Source organism: Puntigrus tetrazona, unplaced genomic scaffold (genome assembly GCF_018831695.1).
Source record: "Puntigrus tetrazona isolate hp1 unplaced genomic scaffold, ASM1883169v1 S000000689, whole genome shotgun sequence".
In the NCBI taxonomy this organism is placed as follows: domain Eukaryota; kingdom Metazoa; phylum Chordata; class Actinopteri; order Cypriniformes; family Cyprinidae; genus Puntigrus; species Puntigrus tetrazona.
In genome coordinates, this window is record NW_025048303.1 from 191,740 (window position 1) to 207,865 (window position 16,126).

A 16,126-nucleotide genomic window follows, 5' to 3' on the forward strand; every position below is an offset into this window, starting at 1 on the left:
GCATCAGGAATCCTCAAATAAGATCCACCACATCCACTCTCCTGTAAATTTCAGCTCTGACCCTAATCAAACGACCTGAACATGCTGATCCATGTCTTCAGGATCAACGATTCGTTGAACTCAATTGGTCTATGTTTGCATTGTTTAATAATTGATTCCGTTTTTATTTCATTTTACTTGTTGTAGTTTTTAGTTTTTTTACTTTTAGTTTGTTTGACACGTGATCACTCCGAGCGGTGTTTCTTTATTCATGTCAGTGGGTGTTTTTATTGATTTATTTAGTTTTTACGATTTCTAAACAGGTGTCAAAGGTTTTATTTAATTTTGTTCGTGTGAAAGAACTTTTTTAGAAGTTTTAGTTTGTTTGCCAGGTGATCGCTCGAACGACGTTTCTTTGTTCATGTCGATGGGTGTTTTGATCGCCTTTAGCTGGAAATGGAGTGTTCATCGTGGTGGTTGTACATTACTGACACTCTGTGCTCCGAATTGTATAGCGTTGAGTGCTTTGACAGGATATGGTTGAAATGTAAATAAAGGTGCCTGATTAATTTGATATCGTTGAGAAATAGACTTGCGTTTACTTGCACTCAGTGTGGCTCGTGGCGTCAGCGATGTTTGTCTTCCAACTGAATTAATGTGAGTTGACTTATTAAGGAAGGAAGGAATTGATGTAGGGACGAAGGCGTGAAAAGAAGGGGAAATGGACGTGTTGTTTTGGCGTGGTGAGGGACGGCGGAAACGCCGCGCTCCGGCCAAGTTTGCCGGTGGGGCGCCTTTTTCTCGGGCAGACAATGTCGAAGAGTTGCAGAAGACATGAAAAGAGTGGAGTGGAAAAGCTGGTGTGCGTCTTTGGCCTGCTGCCGGTGCCTTCTTTAAATAGCTCGCATTCGCGGGCTGCTTTCGCTTACGGCCATACCACCCTGAGCACGCCCGATCTCGGAAGCTAAGCAGGGGCGGGCCTGGTTAGTACTTGGATGGGAGACTGCCTGGGAATACCAGGTGCTGTAAGCTTTTGCTTTTCCTTCACCAGTCAGCGAGCGCTCTTCTCCAGGGGCCGACTGTTTTGGCTCGCTCCTTTACCCTTTTACATTTGCTGCTGCTTTGCTTTGCCCTTCTCTGTGCCGCCTTTCTGCTTCGTCGCTGTGACGGAGGACAGCTCAACGTCGTCATTCTTGCTTTCTCCTCCAGGAGCGATAGACAGACCTTCTCTCTCTCTCTCTACAGCGACCTCTTTAGAGCTGCACGTTCCTTTGCAACTCGGGCCCTTCTCTTCGACTTGAGAGGTTGCCAGTCTTGTTTGTCAGTCCAACGGCTTGAATGCAAACTGCACCGGGAAAAAATAAATAAATAAACAAATGATTTAAGAAATTCAAGAATCAACCGAAGAGCTAATTATTTATTCGTTTAAAGAAATCCTGAGGCACGGCCGCTTTAAGTCCTTCGACATTAGGCCCCCATTTGTTTCCTCTCGGGGTGCCTGACTACAAAATCCGTATTTGCCTTTTCCTGCGTCAGGAATCCTCAAATAAGATCCACCACATCCACTCTCCTGTAAATTTCAGCTCTGACCCTAATCAAACGACCTGAACATGCTGATCCATGTCTTCAGGATCAACGATTCGTTGAACTCAATTGGTCTATGTTTGCATTGTTTAATAATTGATTCCGTTTTTATTTCATTTTACTTGTTGTAGTTTTTAGTTTTTTTAACTTTTAGTTTGTTTGACACGTGATCACTCCGAGCGGTGTTTCTTTATTCATGTCAGTGGGTGTTTTTATTTATTTATTTAGTTTTTACGATTTCTAAACAGGTGTCAAAGGTTTTATTTAATTTTGTTCGTGTGAAAGAACTTTTAGAAGTTTTAGTTTGTTTGCCAGGTGATCGCTCGAGCAGCGTTTCTTTGTTCATGTCGATGGGTGTTTTGATCGCCTTTAGCTGGAAATGGAGTGTTCATCGTGGTGGTTGTACATTACTGACACTCTGTGCTCCGAATTGTATAGCGTTGAGTGCTTTGACAGGATATGGTTGAAATGTAAATAAAGGTGCCTGATTAATTTGATATCGTTGAGAAATAGACTTGCGTTTACTTGCACTCAGTGTGGCTCATGGCGTCAGCGATGTTTGTCTTCCAACTGAATTAATGTGAGTTGATTTATTAAGGAAGGAAGGCATTGATGTAGGGACGAAGGCGTGAAAAAGAAGGGAAATGGGCGTGTTGTTTTGGCGTGGTGAGGGGCGGCGAAACGCCGCGCGCTCCGGCCAAGTTTGCGGTGGGGCGCCTTTTTCTCGGGCAGACAATGTCGAAGAGTTGCAGAAGACATGAAAAGAGTGGAGTGGAAAAGCTGGTGTGCGTCTTTGGCCTGCTGCCGGTGCCTTCTTTAAATAGCTCGCGTTCGCGAGCTGCTTTCGCTCACGCCATACCACCCTGAGCACGCCCGATCTCGTCCGATCTCGGAAGCTAAGCAGGGCGGGCCTGGTTAGTACTTGGATGGGAGACCGCCTGGGAATACCAGGTGCTGTAAGCTTTTGCTTTTCCTTCACCAGTCAGCGAGCGCTCTTCTCCGGGGGCCGACTGTTTTGGCTCGCTCCTTTACCCTTTTACATTTGCTGCTGCTTTGCTTTGCCCTTCTCTGTGCCGCCTTTCTGCTTCGTCGCTGTGACGGAGGACAGCTCAACGTCGTCATTCTTGCTTTCTCCTCCAGGAGCGATAGACAGACCTTCTCTCTCTCTCTACAGCGACCTCTTTAGAGCTGCACGTTCCTTTGCAACTCGGGCCCTTCTCTTCGACTTGAGAGGTTGCCAGTCTTGTTTGTCAGTCCAACCGCTTGAATGCAAACTGCACCGGGGAAAAAATAAATAAATAAATAAACAAATTCAAGAATCAACCGAAGAGCTAATTATTTATTCGTTTAAAGAAATCCTAGGCACGGCCGCTTTAAGTCCTTCGACATTAGGCCCCCATTTGTTTCCTCTCGGGGTGCCTGACTACAAAATTCGTATTTGCCTTTTCCTGCATCAGGAATCCTCAAATAAGATCCACCACATCCACTCTCCTGTAAATTTCAGCTCTGACCCTAATCAAACGACCTGAACATGCTGATCCATGTCTTCAGGATCAATGATTCGTTGAACTCAATTGGTCTATGTTTGCGTTGTTTAATATTTGATTCCGTTTTTATTTCATTTTACTTGTTATAGTTTTTTTTTTTACTTTTAGTTTTAGTTTGTTTGACACGTGATCGCTCTGAACGGCGTTTCTTTGTTCATGTCATTGGGTGTTTTTATCGCCTTTAGCTGGAAATGGACTGTTTAACGTGGTCGTACATTACTGACACTCTATGTCAGACCGACAAACCTTTTCACTGTCCATTTACAGGAGAGTGGATGTGGTGGACTTTATTTGATTTCATTCGCTTAGTAGTTCGGAGAACAGGGTATCAGTATCGCACAGCGACCACGTTGATCACTCCATTTCAGCTAAAGGCGATAAAAACTCCCGTTTAAATAAACAAAGACACAGAAGACCAGTATCAGAAATACACAGATTTTGTAGTGCATTGAAATTAAATGCATTGAGACTTTGCATTGCTTTGAACAATTGGGTTATTCAACATACCTTCTTAATTTAATGTTGTCATCCACTTTTACCATGGTAAAAACTCAAACAGTGGCATGTAGATGAAATATATAAAGAGTCACAGAAGACCAGTATGACAAATTCACAGATTTTGTGGTGCATTGAAATTAAATGCATTGAGACTTTGCATTGCATTGAACAATTGGGTTATTCAACATACCTTCTTAATTTAATGTTGTCATCCACATTTACCACAGTAAAGACATAAGCGGTGGCATGTAGTTGGAGAGATTGAAGCAGAGAAAAAAAGACCAGTATCAGAAATACACAGATTTTGTCGTGCATTGAAATTAAATGCATTGAGACTTTGCATTGCATTGAACAATTGGGTTATTCAACGTACCTTCTTAATTTAATGTTGTCATCCACTTTTACCATGGTAAAAACTCAAACACTTTTATGTAGATGAAATATATAAAGAGTCACAGAAGACCAGTATCAGAAGTACACAGATTTTGTGGTGCATTGAAATTAAATGCATTGAGACTTTGCATTGCATTTAACATTTGTGTTATTCAACATACCTTGTTAATTTAATGTTGTCATCAACATTTACCACGGTAAAGACATAAACGGTGGCATGTAGATGGAGAGATTCAAGCAGAGAAAAAAAAAAACAGTATCAGAAATACACAGATTTTGTGGTGCATTGAAATTAAATTCATTGCGACTTTGCATTGCATTAAACAATTGGGTTATTCAACATACTGTGACGGGGTGAAGAAACACACAGCAAGGAGGGCTCAAGTGAAAATCCCGGAGGGTGGATTTTATTCCAGAAAGCAAAAAAATGACAAAAGAAGTACGGGTGAAAGTGCCGGTCCGTGGGATACGCGTGCTCCGGTGCTCGTTCTCTTTCTTCGTGGTGCAGAGTGAAGTGCGTGCCGTGGGGTGCCGGCTGACCAGTCTACACGCTGCTTTCTGCGGGGGGACAAGAGAAGAGTCGTTAAAGTTAGCGTTAGAGTTCATGGAGGCAAAAGCTCACTGACAGCATGCTGCGTAGCCTTTTTATCCTGGCCGCTGATGGCGACAGCTGAGACCGGTCAGCCTGTAATGAGTGCATGCACGTGCTCCTCGTTGTTTACCAGGGCGGCGCTGATGGCTGCTCGGGGCGCTCGTCACCTCCCCTAAGTGTCGTCCTGGTCCTGAAATGAAACGTGCCGTTAGGGAGAAGCCAGGGGTGGGCGGGGTGACCCTGACAGACCTGCGCGGCTGCCCAGATCCGAGAGGGCCCGTCCGCATTGGCGTTCGCCGCTCCAGCTCGGTGGCGCACAACAAAGTTGAAGTCCTGGAGCGCTAGGAACCACCAGGTCACCCTCGCGTTGGTTTCCTTGGCCGGGCCATCCATTGCAGTGGGGCGTGGTCGGTGAGAGGTGAACTTCGGACAAGGGCCAGGGCCTCCTTTTCTACCGCGCGTAGTTTCTCTCGGCTGGGGACAGCTTCCGACTGGTGTATAAGACCGGATGCTCCTCGCCCTCCCGGTTTGGGAGAGAACTGCCCCAACCCGTGTATCGGAGGCATCCGTCTGTAACAGAAAGGGGCAGCTGAAATCCGGCACTTTCGAAGGACCGGTTCCGATGTTAGCGCCTTCTCGATCTTCGAACGCCTCCTCGGTCTCGGTGTCCACTTTATCTTCTCCGGCTGCCCCTTCCTGGTTGGGTCCGTCAGGGGCGGCTAAAGAGGAGAAGTTGGGGATAAAACAACGATAGTAGCCCGCCAACCCCAGAAAGGCTCGTACCTGGGTTTTGGTGAGGGGCCTCGGGGCATTCTTGACCGCTTCCACCTTGTCTTCCTGGGGCCGGATAAGGCCCTCCCGACTTGGTGCTAACCCAGGTACCTTGCTTCAGACAGTGCCAGGTGACATTTCCTGGGGTTGGCTGTGAGCCCAGCCCTCCGGAGTTCGGACAGCACCCTCCGCAGCGCTCTGGGTGGTCCTCCCAGGTCTCCGAGTGGATGACAACGTCGTCCAGACAGGCCGCGGCGTAGCTCTGATGGGGAGGGAGGACAACGTCCATCATACGCTGGAAGGTTGCGGGGGCCCCGTGAAGTCCGAAGGGAAGGGTCCGGTATTGCCAGTGTCCGCTAGGGGTAGAAAATGCAGTTTTAGGTCTTGAGGACTTAGAGAGGGTACCTGCCAGTAGCCTTTACGTCAGGTCAAGTGTAGAGATGTGCGGGCCCTTCCCAGTCGGTCCAACAACTCGTCCACACGGGGCATGGGGTACCCGTCAAACTCGGAGACCTCGTTCAACCGGCGGAAATCGTTGCAGAAGCGGAGGGAGCCGTCGGGTTTTGGCACCATCACTATAGGACTGGACCACGGGCTACGGGATGGGTCGATTACCCCCAATTTGAGCATTTGTTGTATTTCCTCCTCGATAGCCTGCCGGCGAGCCTCCGGGACACGCAGTAGGGCGCTGCGGACGATAACTCCAGGGGCGTCCGGATCTCGTGCTTTCGATGACGTAGGTCCGCCCAGGGCTAGGGGAGAACACGTCCGAGAACTGACCGACCAGGTGCTGGAGCTCCCCCTTCTGGGCAGCCGAAAGATGGGGTTGGTGTCAACAACCACGGGACTGGTAGTCGCAAGGCGGGCCGTGAGGAGCGAGGACCAAGACCTTGTCACCGGGCTGGAATTCCCGTGGTTGGGCTGCCCGGTTGTAGTCTCGTTGTTGGGCCTGTTGAGCTTTACACAGGTGGTCCCGGACTAATGGCATGGCGCGGTCTATCCGGTCCCTCATCTTCTTGGCGTGCTCCACAGCGGTAGGATGGGCTGCCGGCTGCTGCTCCCAGGCCTCCTTGGCGGCGTCCAGGAGGCCCGAGGCTGTCGGCCAAAGAGGAGTTTGAAGGCGTGAACCCGTTGAGGCTTGGGAACCTCCCGGATGCCGAAGAGTATATCACGGCAGCATCAAGTCCCAGTCCCGTCTGTCTTCGGCCACCACATGTCGGAGCATCTGTTTGAGTGTCTGGTTGAACCTCTCAACCAGGCCGTCTATCTGTGGGTGGTAGACCGTGGTCCTCAACTGTTTTACTTGCAGCAGCCGGCAGAGGTCAGCCATTAGCGGGACATGAAGGGGTACCTTGATCGGTCAGGATCTCGGCTGGTATGCCGACCGGCTGAAGAGGAGGAACAGCTCCTTGGCGATTGCCTTCGCGGTGGCCTTCGGAGGGTACCTTCTCGGGAAGCGGGTGGCGTGGTCGGCGATAACCAGCGCGTGTTCGTGTCCCGGGCGGACTTCGACAACGGCCCCACTAGGTCCATCGATCGCGCTCGAAGGGCACATCGATGATGGGTAGCGGAATGAGAGGACTGGGGAAGAGTGCGGCGTCGTTAGCTGGCGTCGTCGGGCAGGCCTGGCAGAACCGTTTCACCTCAGCATCGAGACCTGGCCAGTGAAACCAGTCCCGAATTCTTTGCGCCGTGTTGGCGGCCCCAAGGTGTCCGGCCATCGGATGGGAGTGGCCCAGCTCTAATATTGCCTCAGTCTTTGTTTTTGGGACAACCAACAGCAGCTTCTCCTCCCCCTCCGCTGGGCGACACAGTACAACAGGCCATTTTTCACCACAAAATGTGGGAGAGGATGGGGCCTTGGCTGCACGTCCTGTCCCTACTACAAACGCACTTCTGCGGCCAACAGTGTTTAAGGCGGTCGTCTTCCTTTTGGGCCTTGGCGAATGAGCCCCCCCCCAGATACCTGTTGGAACACATCAAAAAACAGGTTAGAACTCTGGGAGGGGTCTCTCTTCTCTCCCACTGTCTGAGGCCAGTAATGCCGGGCGTGTCCGTGGCACGCGGGCTGGCCGTGGTTGTTGGCGGTTCCCACTGGGGTCGGCAGGCTGAGTGGCGGCGGCGAGCAGGTGATCAAATCCCGGCCAGTCCTTTCCCAACAGGATTGGTACTGGTAGGTCCTTCACCACCCGACTTCCACTGTCCAGGTCCCTGGCTTGGCCGAGATATCAACGCGTCGAGCCAGAACTTGCAGAGTGTCCCGTGCACACAGGTGATGGGAAGGAGTTTCTTCTTCTTCTCCGTGCAGGGGCCAGGATGTTTGCGGCGCACCAGGGTGACTGTGCTGCCCGAGTCCAGCAGAGCCGGAAGGATTTCCCGTTCACCTGGACCTTGGCCTCCGGAGCCCCCTTGGGCAGCTCGTGGTGCCGATGCAGCCGGCCAGCCATGCAGGTGCAGGGGGTGCGGATCTTCCGTTGGCATGGGTTCATCACGTGGAGAGGAACCGCCGGCCTGCTGACTGGTCTCAACCTGCCCTCTGGCGCGCATCGCTCCTGGACCACCCTCCGGGAAAAGGCAGCGCTCTCTCCCCAGGCTCCCGATATTGGGCGCGTCCGCCAGTTCCACTGCCTCGGCGAGCTCGTTGGTTGTGGCTGGGTTCCGCATTTTGACCCCTGTCTGTGGCGCGCGGTAAGGCCTCTCAAAAATCAATCCACTACCACGCGCTCCACCACCTGACCTGTGGTTGGGACCCGTCTAGAAGCCAGTGTTGGGCGAGTGCGTGAGCTCGGCTGCTTGCACGGGGCAGGAAGGCGTGGGTTATACTCCCAGCTGTGAAACTGTTGGGCCGTGGCTACCGGCGAGAGGATTTCTCGGCGCACTTCTTGGTAGCTTTCTGCGCCGCGCTACGCGAGAAATATGCGCGCTGCGCCTCGCCGATTAAGAGGGGGGGCTAGTATCCGCGCCCACTCCTCGGGGTGCCAACCCTCTGCGTTCGCTGTAGTCTCGAACATTTTCAAGTACGCCTCTGGATCATCATCCACGGACATTTTCGGCAGCAGTTTGGTGGCTTGGGCTCGGGGTTCCGGCAGCGGAATCTGTTGGGCAGCGGCGGATCGTAGGGCGGCGAGCTCCCGCTCCGCTTCGCCCTGTAGAGTAGCCAAGTGCTCCATGATTTGTTGCTGGCGGACGCTAACCTCGGTGAGCCGTTGTATCAGTTCCTCCATGGCGGGGGAGGAGCACTACACCACGTGGTAAACTAAAAGGGGGCAGAGAAAAAAAAAATATATATAAGGAAGCAAAGACGAGATCACTTGCCGGTGTTTCTTCACACTCTTGCTCGCATTCTCCACCAGTGTGACGGGGTGAAGAAACACACAGCAAGGAGGGCTCAAGTGAAAACCCCGGAGGGTGGATTTTATTCCAGAAAGCAAAAAAATGACAAAAGAAGTACGGGTGAAAGTGCCGGTCCGTGGGATACGCGTGCTCCGGTGCTCGTTCTCTTTCTTCGTGGTGCAGAGTGAAGTGCGTGCCGTGGGGTGCCAGCTGACCAGTCTACACGCTGCTTTCTGCGGGGGGACAAGAGTCATGGAGGCAAAAGCTCACTGACAGCATGCCGCGTAGCCTTTTTATCCTGGCCCGCTGATGAGCGACAGCTGAGACCGGTCAGCCTGTAATGAGTGCATGCACGTGCTCCTCGTTGTTTACCAGGGCGACGCTGATGGCTGCTCGGGACATTCGTCACAATACCTTCTTAATTTAATGTTGTCATCTACTTTTACCACTGTAAAAACTCAAACAGTGGCATGTGGATGAAACATACAAAGAACACAGAAGACCAGTATCAGAAATACACAGATTTTGTGGTGCATTGAAATTAAATGCATTGAGACTTTGCATAGCATTGAACAATTGGGTTATTCAACATACCTTCTTAATTTAATGTTGTCATCCACTTTTACCACGGTAAAGACATAAATGGTGGCATGTAGATGGAGAGATTCAAGCAGAGAAAAAAAAACAGTATCAGAAATACACAGATTTTGTGGTGCATTGAAATTAAATGCATTGAGACTTTGGATTGCATTGAAAATTTAGACTATTAAACATACCTTGTTAATTTAATGTTGTCATCCACTTTCACCACGGTAAAAACTCAAACAGTGGCATGTGGATGAAACATACAAAAGACACAGAAGACCAGTATCAGAAATATACGGATTTTGTAGTGCATTGAAATTAAATGCATTGAAACTTTGTATTGCAATAAAGAATTGGATTATTCAACATACCTTGTTAATTTAATGTTGTGTCCACTTTTTTACCATGGTAAAAACTCGAACAGTGGCATGTAGATGAAATATATAAAGAGACACAGAAGACCAGTATCAGAAATACACTGATTATGTGGTGCATTGAAATTAAATGCATTGAGACTTTGCATTGCATTGAACAATTGGGTTATTCAACATACCTTGTTAATTCAACGTTGGCATCCACTTTTACCACGGTAAAAAACTCAAACAGTGGCATGAGGATGAAATGTAGAAAAAAAAAAAAAAAGTCTTAGAAATACACAGATTTTATGCTTTTGAATGAAAAAAAGTTGATTTTATTTTGTAATAAACATTTGGGTTACTGAACCTGCCTTGTTAGTTGGATGTTGTTATACAACCCACATTTACCTGTAAAGACTCAAACAGTGGTATGTAGATAAAGTATAAAGTATAAAAAAGAGACACAGAAGACCAGTATCAGAAATGCACTGATTTTATGGTATATAACTTGAAAAAAATAAGCGATTTTATATCGTAATACATTTTTTGTTTACTGCACTTACCTTGTTAATGTTAATTTCCATTACCATGGCAACGTGGCTAAAACAGAGTAAAGATTACAACACAACTGTGTTCCAAAACATGATGTCATAATAACAATAATAGAATGTTCAGGTGCAACTGAACATGGTGTATACAAATTAGAAAAATTATTGGTTTATACTATAGTGAATGTTTGGGTTTTTTTTTTTTTTTACTGAAATTACCTTGTTCAGTTAATGTTAGTAACTTACTCACATTTACCACGGTAAAGACATAAACAGAGGCATTTAAATGAAATATAGAAATAGACACAGAAGGCCAGTATCAGAGGTACACTGATTTTGCGGTGCATTGAAATTTTGCATTGCATTGAACATTTGTGTTATTCAACATATCTTCTTAATTTAAGGTTGTCATCCATATTTACCACGGTAAAGGCATAAGCGGAGGCATGTAGATGGAGAGATTCAAGCAGACAAAAAAGACCAGTATCAGAAATACATTGATTTTGTAGTGCATTGAAATTAAATGCATTGAAATTTTACATTGCCTTGAACAATTGGGTTATTCAACATACCTTGTTAATTCAACGTTGGCATCCACTTTTACCACGGTAAAAACTCAAACAGTGGCATGTAGATGGAGAGATTCAAGCAGACAAAAAGACCAGTATCAGAAATACATTGATTTTGTAGTGCATTGAACATTAGGGTAATTCAACATACCTTGTTAATTTACTGTTGTCATCCACTTTTACCACGGTAAAAACTCAAACAGTGGCATGTAGATGAAATGTAGAAAAAATACAGAAGTCTCAGAAATACACAGATTTTATGCTTTTGAATGAAAAAAATGATTTTATTTTGTAATAAACATTTGGGTTACTGAACCTGCCTTGTTAGTTGGATGTTGTTATACAACCCACATTTACATGATAAAGGCTCAAACAGTGGTATGTAGATAAAGTATAACGTATAAAAAGAGACACAGAAGACCAGTATCAGAAATGCACTGATTTTATGGTATATAACTTGAAAAAATAGCGATTTTATATCGTAATACATTTTTGTTTACTGCACTTACCTTGTTAATGTTAATGTCCATTACCATGGCAACATGGCTAAAACAGAGTAAAGATTACAACACAACTGTTTTTCAAAACATGATGTCATAATAATAATAATAATAATAATAATAATAATAATAATAATAACAGAACGTTCAGGTGCAACAGAACATGGCTGCTGTTAAGCTGTGTTCATTTTACATCATAGTATGTTACACACAGTCCGCTGTTAATCCTACCAAACAGCTTTAAGGTAGTAGGCTTCAAAGCATGTGACTGTAAATGAGTTTGGAAACATGGCAAGTCAGCATTGATAGTCAGTAAATAATGATATCACGAAATAATGCGTGAGAAAGCGCGTCGACCCTAAGCGAACAGCGACTTCAAATCACAAAAAAATAAGCAGATCTTGAAATGAATTATTCAAAAAGATTTAAGTCAACTATAGTTACATAGCGTCACCGTGTCATCGATGAAAACAACTCGGAGTAAACTTACAGAAACATGCCAAATTTCCAAACAGCCTGAATCGAATCTTAGAGCGGAGTGAATGATTCAATGATTCACTCATGTCCATCCCTTGATTCTACCATTTTATTGATCTGTCGTTCTAAGAGATATTAAATAGCAAATAAATATCATGCCTAAAATATTTTATAGCCTAATTTTTTTTTTTAAGCTTTAGTGTCCTTGTAAATGTAAAATAGTTACATATCACATTCCATTGCATTATGAAATAATGCATACAGGTTTATAATGACATAAGTGTGTCAATGTTCATTTTTGGTGAACGACTATTCATTTAATGTTACTTACTGTGTCCCCAGATTTAAGCTTTAATCAAAGACAGAGAGGAAGTGAAAAAGTTTCTAAAAGTGTTCAAATGAACATGTTTAGACAGAACGATAAAATGTTCACATTTCAATCAGAATAAGCAATGAAACGGAACAAACATTTGGATTTGTGTCCTCAATGGAGCATGAAACTCAAATCCAACTCAAAGTTTCTCCTGGGCTGAATTACAATTAAAGGAGGAGGTGAGACGGAGGAGGAACGTCAGAAGAATTGTCAAATTGAGTGTGGAGGCATTTTACATGTCCTTGTCGTGATTGGTGGAATTATATCAGCATGCTCCTCCCAAACTATCTTTTGGAACTCAATTGAAGGGTTTTACAGATGCCTCACTTTCTCTCTCTCGGCTGGCTGTCTCACTCCGGGAAGGACCAATCAAGGGTGAGAGCAGCTCAACTGGGTCATTACCCTTTGGCCCACAACAGCACACAGCTGACGCAGATAAGTCTGGGCCAGCAGAAGCGTGAAATGCTGTTCAGATATCACTCACACCACAATACAATCTCGCTTTCTGTCTCAGAGCATTGGAAACAATTCGAGGAAGAAAATGAAAATTCTGTCATCATTTATTTGCCCTGATGTCATTTCACTTTTTCTTCTTTGGAACACCAAAAAATTATATTTTGCAGAATGTCCTACATTTTCCAAAAACATTTTAAGACTAAGTAGAAACCATCCGTTATGATCAGCTCAGGCGTATGATGCTTTGACGGTTTTAATACAATGAAAATGTCAGTTTTACTGACTAGTTCCAAGAGTACAATGATTGTCAAATCAAAATCTGTCCTAATATTTAACAATTATTTACTAATTGAAATCTTTCTGTTAGGCTAGAATTCACTTTTACGCAAAAGACCCTAAAATCAATGCTAAAAGTGAATTTCAGGCATCACTATATTATATGAGATTTGCAATATATATATATATATATATGTGACGGGCGCGTCGAGCTACCATCAGCGTTGCCCTGGGATTAAACCACGAGCACCTGGAAAAGCCACTGATCACGGACTCGCCGCACCTGGAGCTCGTTTGCGGTGGCCAGATAAGCCACGTCAGGCCCGCGCTCCAGTGGCGACCACACTCCCACATACTGTCTCTGACTTTTTTTTTTTTTTTTTGTGTATTCTAGAAGCCAGTCCTTGAACCACGACACGGAGCTAATTCCCCTAAGATTCGCCGCTGCCGTACTCACCGACTGCACCCTGAGCACCGAGCACCCAGAAGATAACGCCACTGACAGCGGTTGTGCACCGGCTCACTATTCACGCATCACTTATATCGTTGAATAAACGTGCCCTCCGGGGTTCAAACGCCTCTGTTTGTGCTGTGCTTCATCCGCCCGTGACAATATATATATGTATGATGTCAAGGTTATCTAAAAGTGCAAATGAGAATGATAATGCATAATTGTCAGTTTATATGCTTAAAACAATATGTAATATTTTCCTGGTACAATAGTCATACACACGCTCTAAAAACAGCTACTCGTTCACTAGAACGTAAGTGGAGAAAGACTAAACTAGAGGTTTTTAGAATTGCCTACAAGGACAATATGTGCATTTATAGACAGTCACTAAAAGCAGCCAGAGCCGAGCACCTCCGTAAACTCATTGAAAGCAACCAAAACAATCCTAGATTTTATTTAGCACAGTGGCTTAACAAATGATCGGTCAGCAATAGAACGCAGCTGCACACCCTCTCAGTTAAGTAGCAATGACTTCATACAATTCTTCACTAATAAAATAGATAATATCAGACTTAAAATAACGGAAAATCAACCCTTAACTTTGTCCTATAGTCCAGCCTTACTCAGTACCCAGCAAATTCAGTTACAGTGTTTTGCAACCATAGGACAGGAAGAGTTAAATAAACTAATCAATAAGTCTAAATCTGCCACATGTGTATTAGATCCTATTCCAACTAAATTTCTGAAAGATATATTACCAGCTGCTGGTGAATCTCTTCTAAATATTATTAACTCCTCCCTATCATTAGGTCACATTCCTAATCCATTCAAATTAGCAATTATTAAGCCTCTGATCAAAAAAACACAATTTGATCCTAATGAACTATCTAACTACAGACCGATATCAAATCTCCCATTTATATCAAAAATATTAGAAAAAGTTGTGTCAGCGCAGTTATGCTCCTTCTTAAAGATGAATGACGTCTATGAGGAGTTTCAGTCAGGTTTTAGACCGCACCATAGCACAGAAACCGCATTAGTTAAAATCACTAATGACCTGCTCTTAGCCTCTGACTGAGGCTGCGTCTAAGCTACTAGTTTTATTGGATCTCACAGCTGCATTTGACACTATAGATCATAATAATCTCCTGGAGCGTTTAAACACCGCTGGTGTACAGGGACAGGCTTTAAAGTGGTTTAACTCATACCTATCAGACCGTTATCAATTTGTAGATATAAACGGAGACCGCTCTAGTATAATCCCTGTAAAGTGTGGAGTGCCTCAAGGATCAGTTTTAGGCCCCTTACTGTTCTCGATATACATGCTGCCCCTGGGGAACATTATTAGAAAGCACGGGGTTAATTTCCACAGTTATGCAGATGACACACAGCTATACATTTCATCTAAGCCTGATGAGTTATCAAAAATGTCTAAATTAACAGAGTGTGTTAAAGACATAAAAGACTGGATGACTAGAAATTTTCTTCTATTAAACTCTAATAAAACAGAGGTGCTTCTTATCGGCCCAAATTCATGTTTACAGCAAATTTCTGAGCTCAAACTACAATTAGATGGATGTGATATAAACGTTACTCCGACAGTTAAAGACTTGGGTGTGATATTGGACAGCAACCTGTCCTTCGAACACCATATCACTCATGTTACAAAATCTGCCTACTTTCATCTTAGAAATATTGCTAAACATGCTCTCTCTCAGATGCAGAAAAGCTAGTTCATGCGTTCATGACATCTAGACTGGATTACTGTAATGCGCTGCTTGCTGGTTGTCCAGCATCTTCAATAAACAAGCTTCAGTTAGTGCAGAACGCAGCCGGTCAAGTTCTTACCAGGACAAGGAAATATGATCATATAACCCCAGTTTTATCCTCCTGCACTGGCTGCCTGTTAATTTCCGAATTGATTATAAAGTACTGTTACTGACCTACAAGGCTCTAAATGGTTTAGCCCCATTTATCTGACCAGCCTTCTGTCTCGCTACAACCCTTCACGCTCTTTAAGATCTCAAAACTCAGGGCTCCTGGTAGTTCCTCGTATAGCAAAGTCCACTAAAGGTGGTCGAGCATTTTCACATTTGGCACCCAAACTCTGGAATAACCTTCCTGCTAATGTTCGGGATCAGACACACTCTCTCAGTTTAAGTCTAGACTAAAGACATATCTTTTAGCAAAGCATACTCATAAAGATTCACATAAACCTATGCTACAGTACATTGTGATTCCCAATAGTATGAATGGCACTACGCTAATTATCCTTTCATCCCGAGGCATCTAGGTACCGAGCCTCTCCAGTGGACCCAGTGAGGAGATGACCTTCCTGCGATGACGTCGAGGAAAACTTAACCTTCCGTCTGGACTAATTCTATCTTGAATTTTATTGTAATTCATCCTGCTGTGTAGTGATTTGCTTTTGTTGTGTAATGATTTGCTTGCTTTTGTGAAGCTGCTTTGAAACAATAGCCATTGTAAAAGCGCTATACAAATAAACTTGAATTGAATTGAATTGAATTGAATACATTGCGCAACCCTAGTTTATAAACAGTACATATATATTGTGACAAGTCGGCTGCCCCTCCTCTTTATCGTCACCATCACCCGTCCTTTATTCGCGCGCCCTTCACCCAGGCTCCCGGCGGGAGTGGGTGTGTTCGAGAGGAGGGGCGTGGTATTGTTCAGGTCTGGCGGCGTGTGACGAGGCACACCTGACGTGGATTTAGCCTCGTTACCGTCGCCGTTAAAGGGCCGTCTGCGCCTCTCCTCGGGAGACCGGTCTCTTCCCCGTGCATGCACGCTGGTGTCCTCGTGGGTCCAGGAAGGGTG

At 45.2% G+C, this 16,126-nt stretch overlaps 2 pseudogenes; both read left to right on the forward strand.

Moving 5' to 3' along the window:
- Positions 1-902: 902 nt before the first annotated feature.
- On the forward strand, positions 903-1,011 carry LOC122334953 (annotated as a pseudogene).
- Positions 1,012-2,409: 1,398 nt separating this feature from the next.
- Positions 2,410-2,526, forward strand: LOC122334951 (annotated as a pseudogene).
- Positions 2,527-16,126: the final 13,600 nt, after the last annotated feature.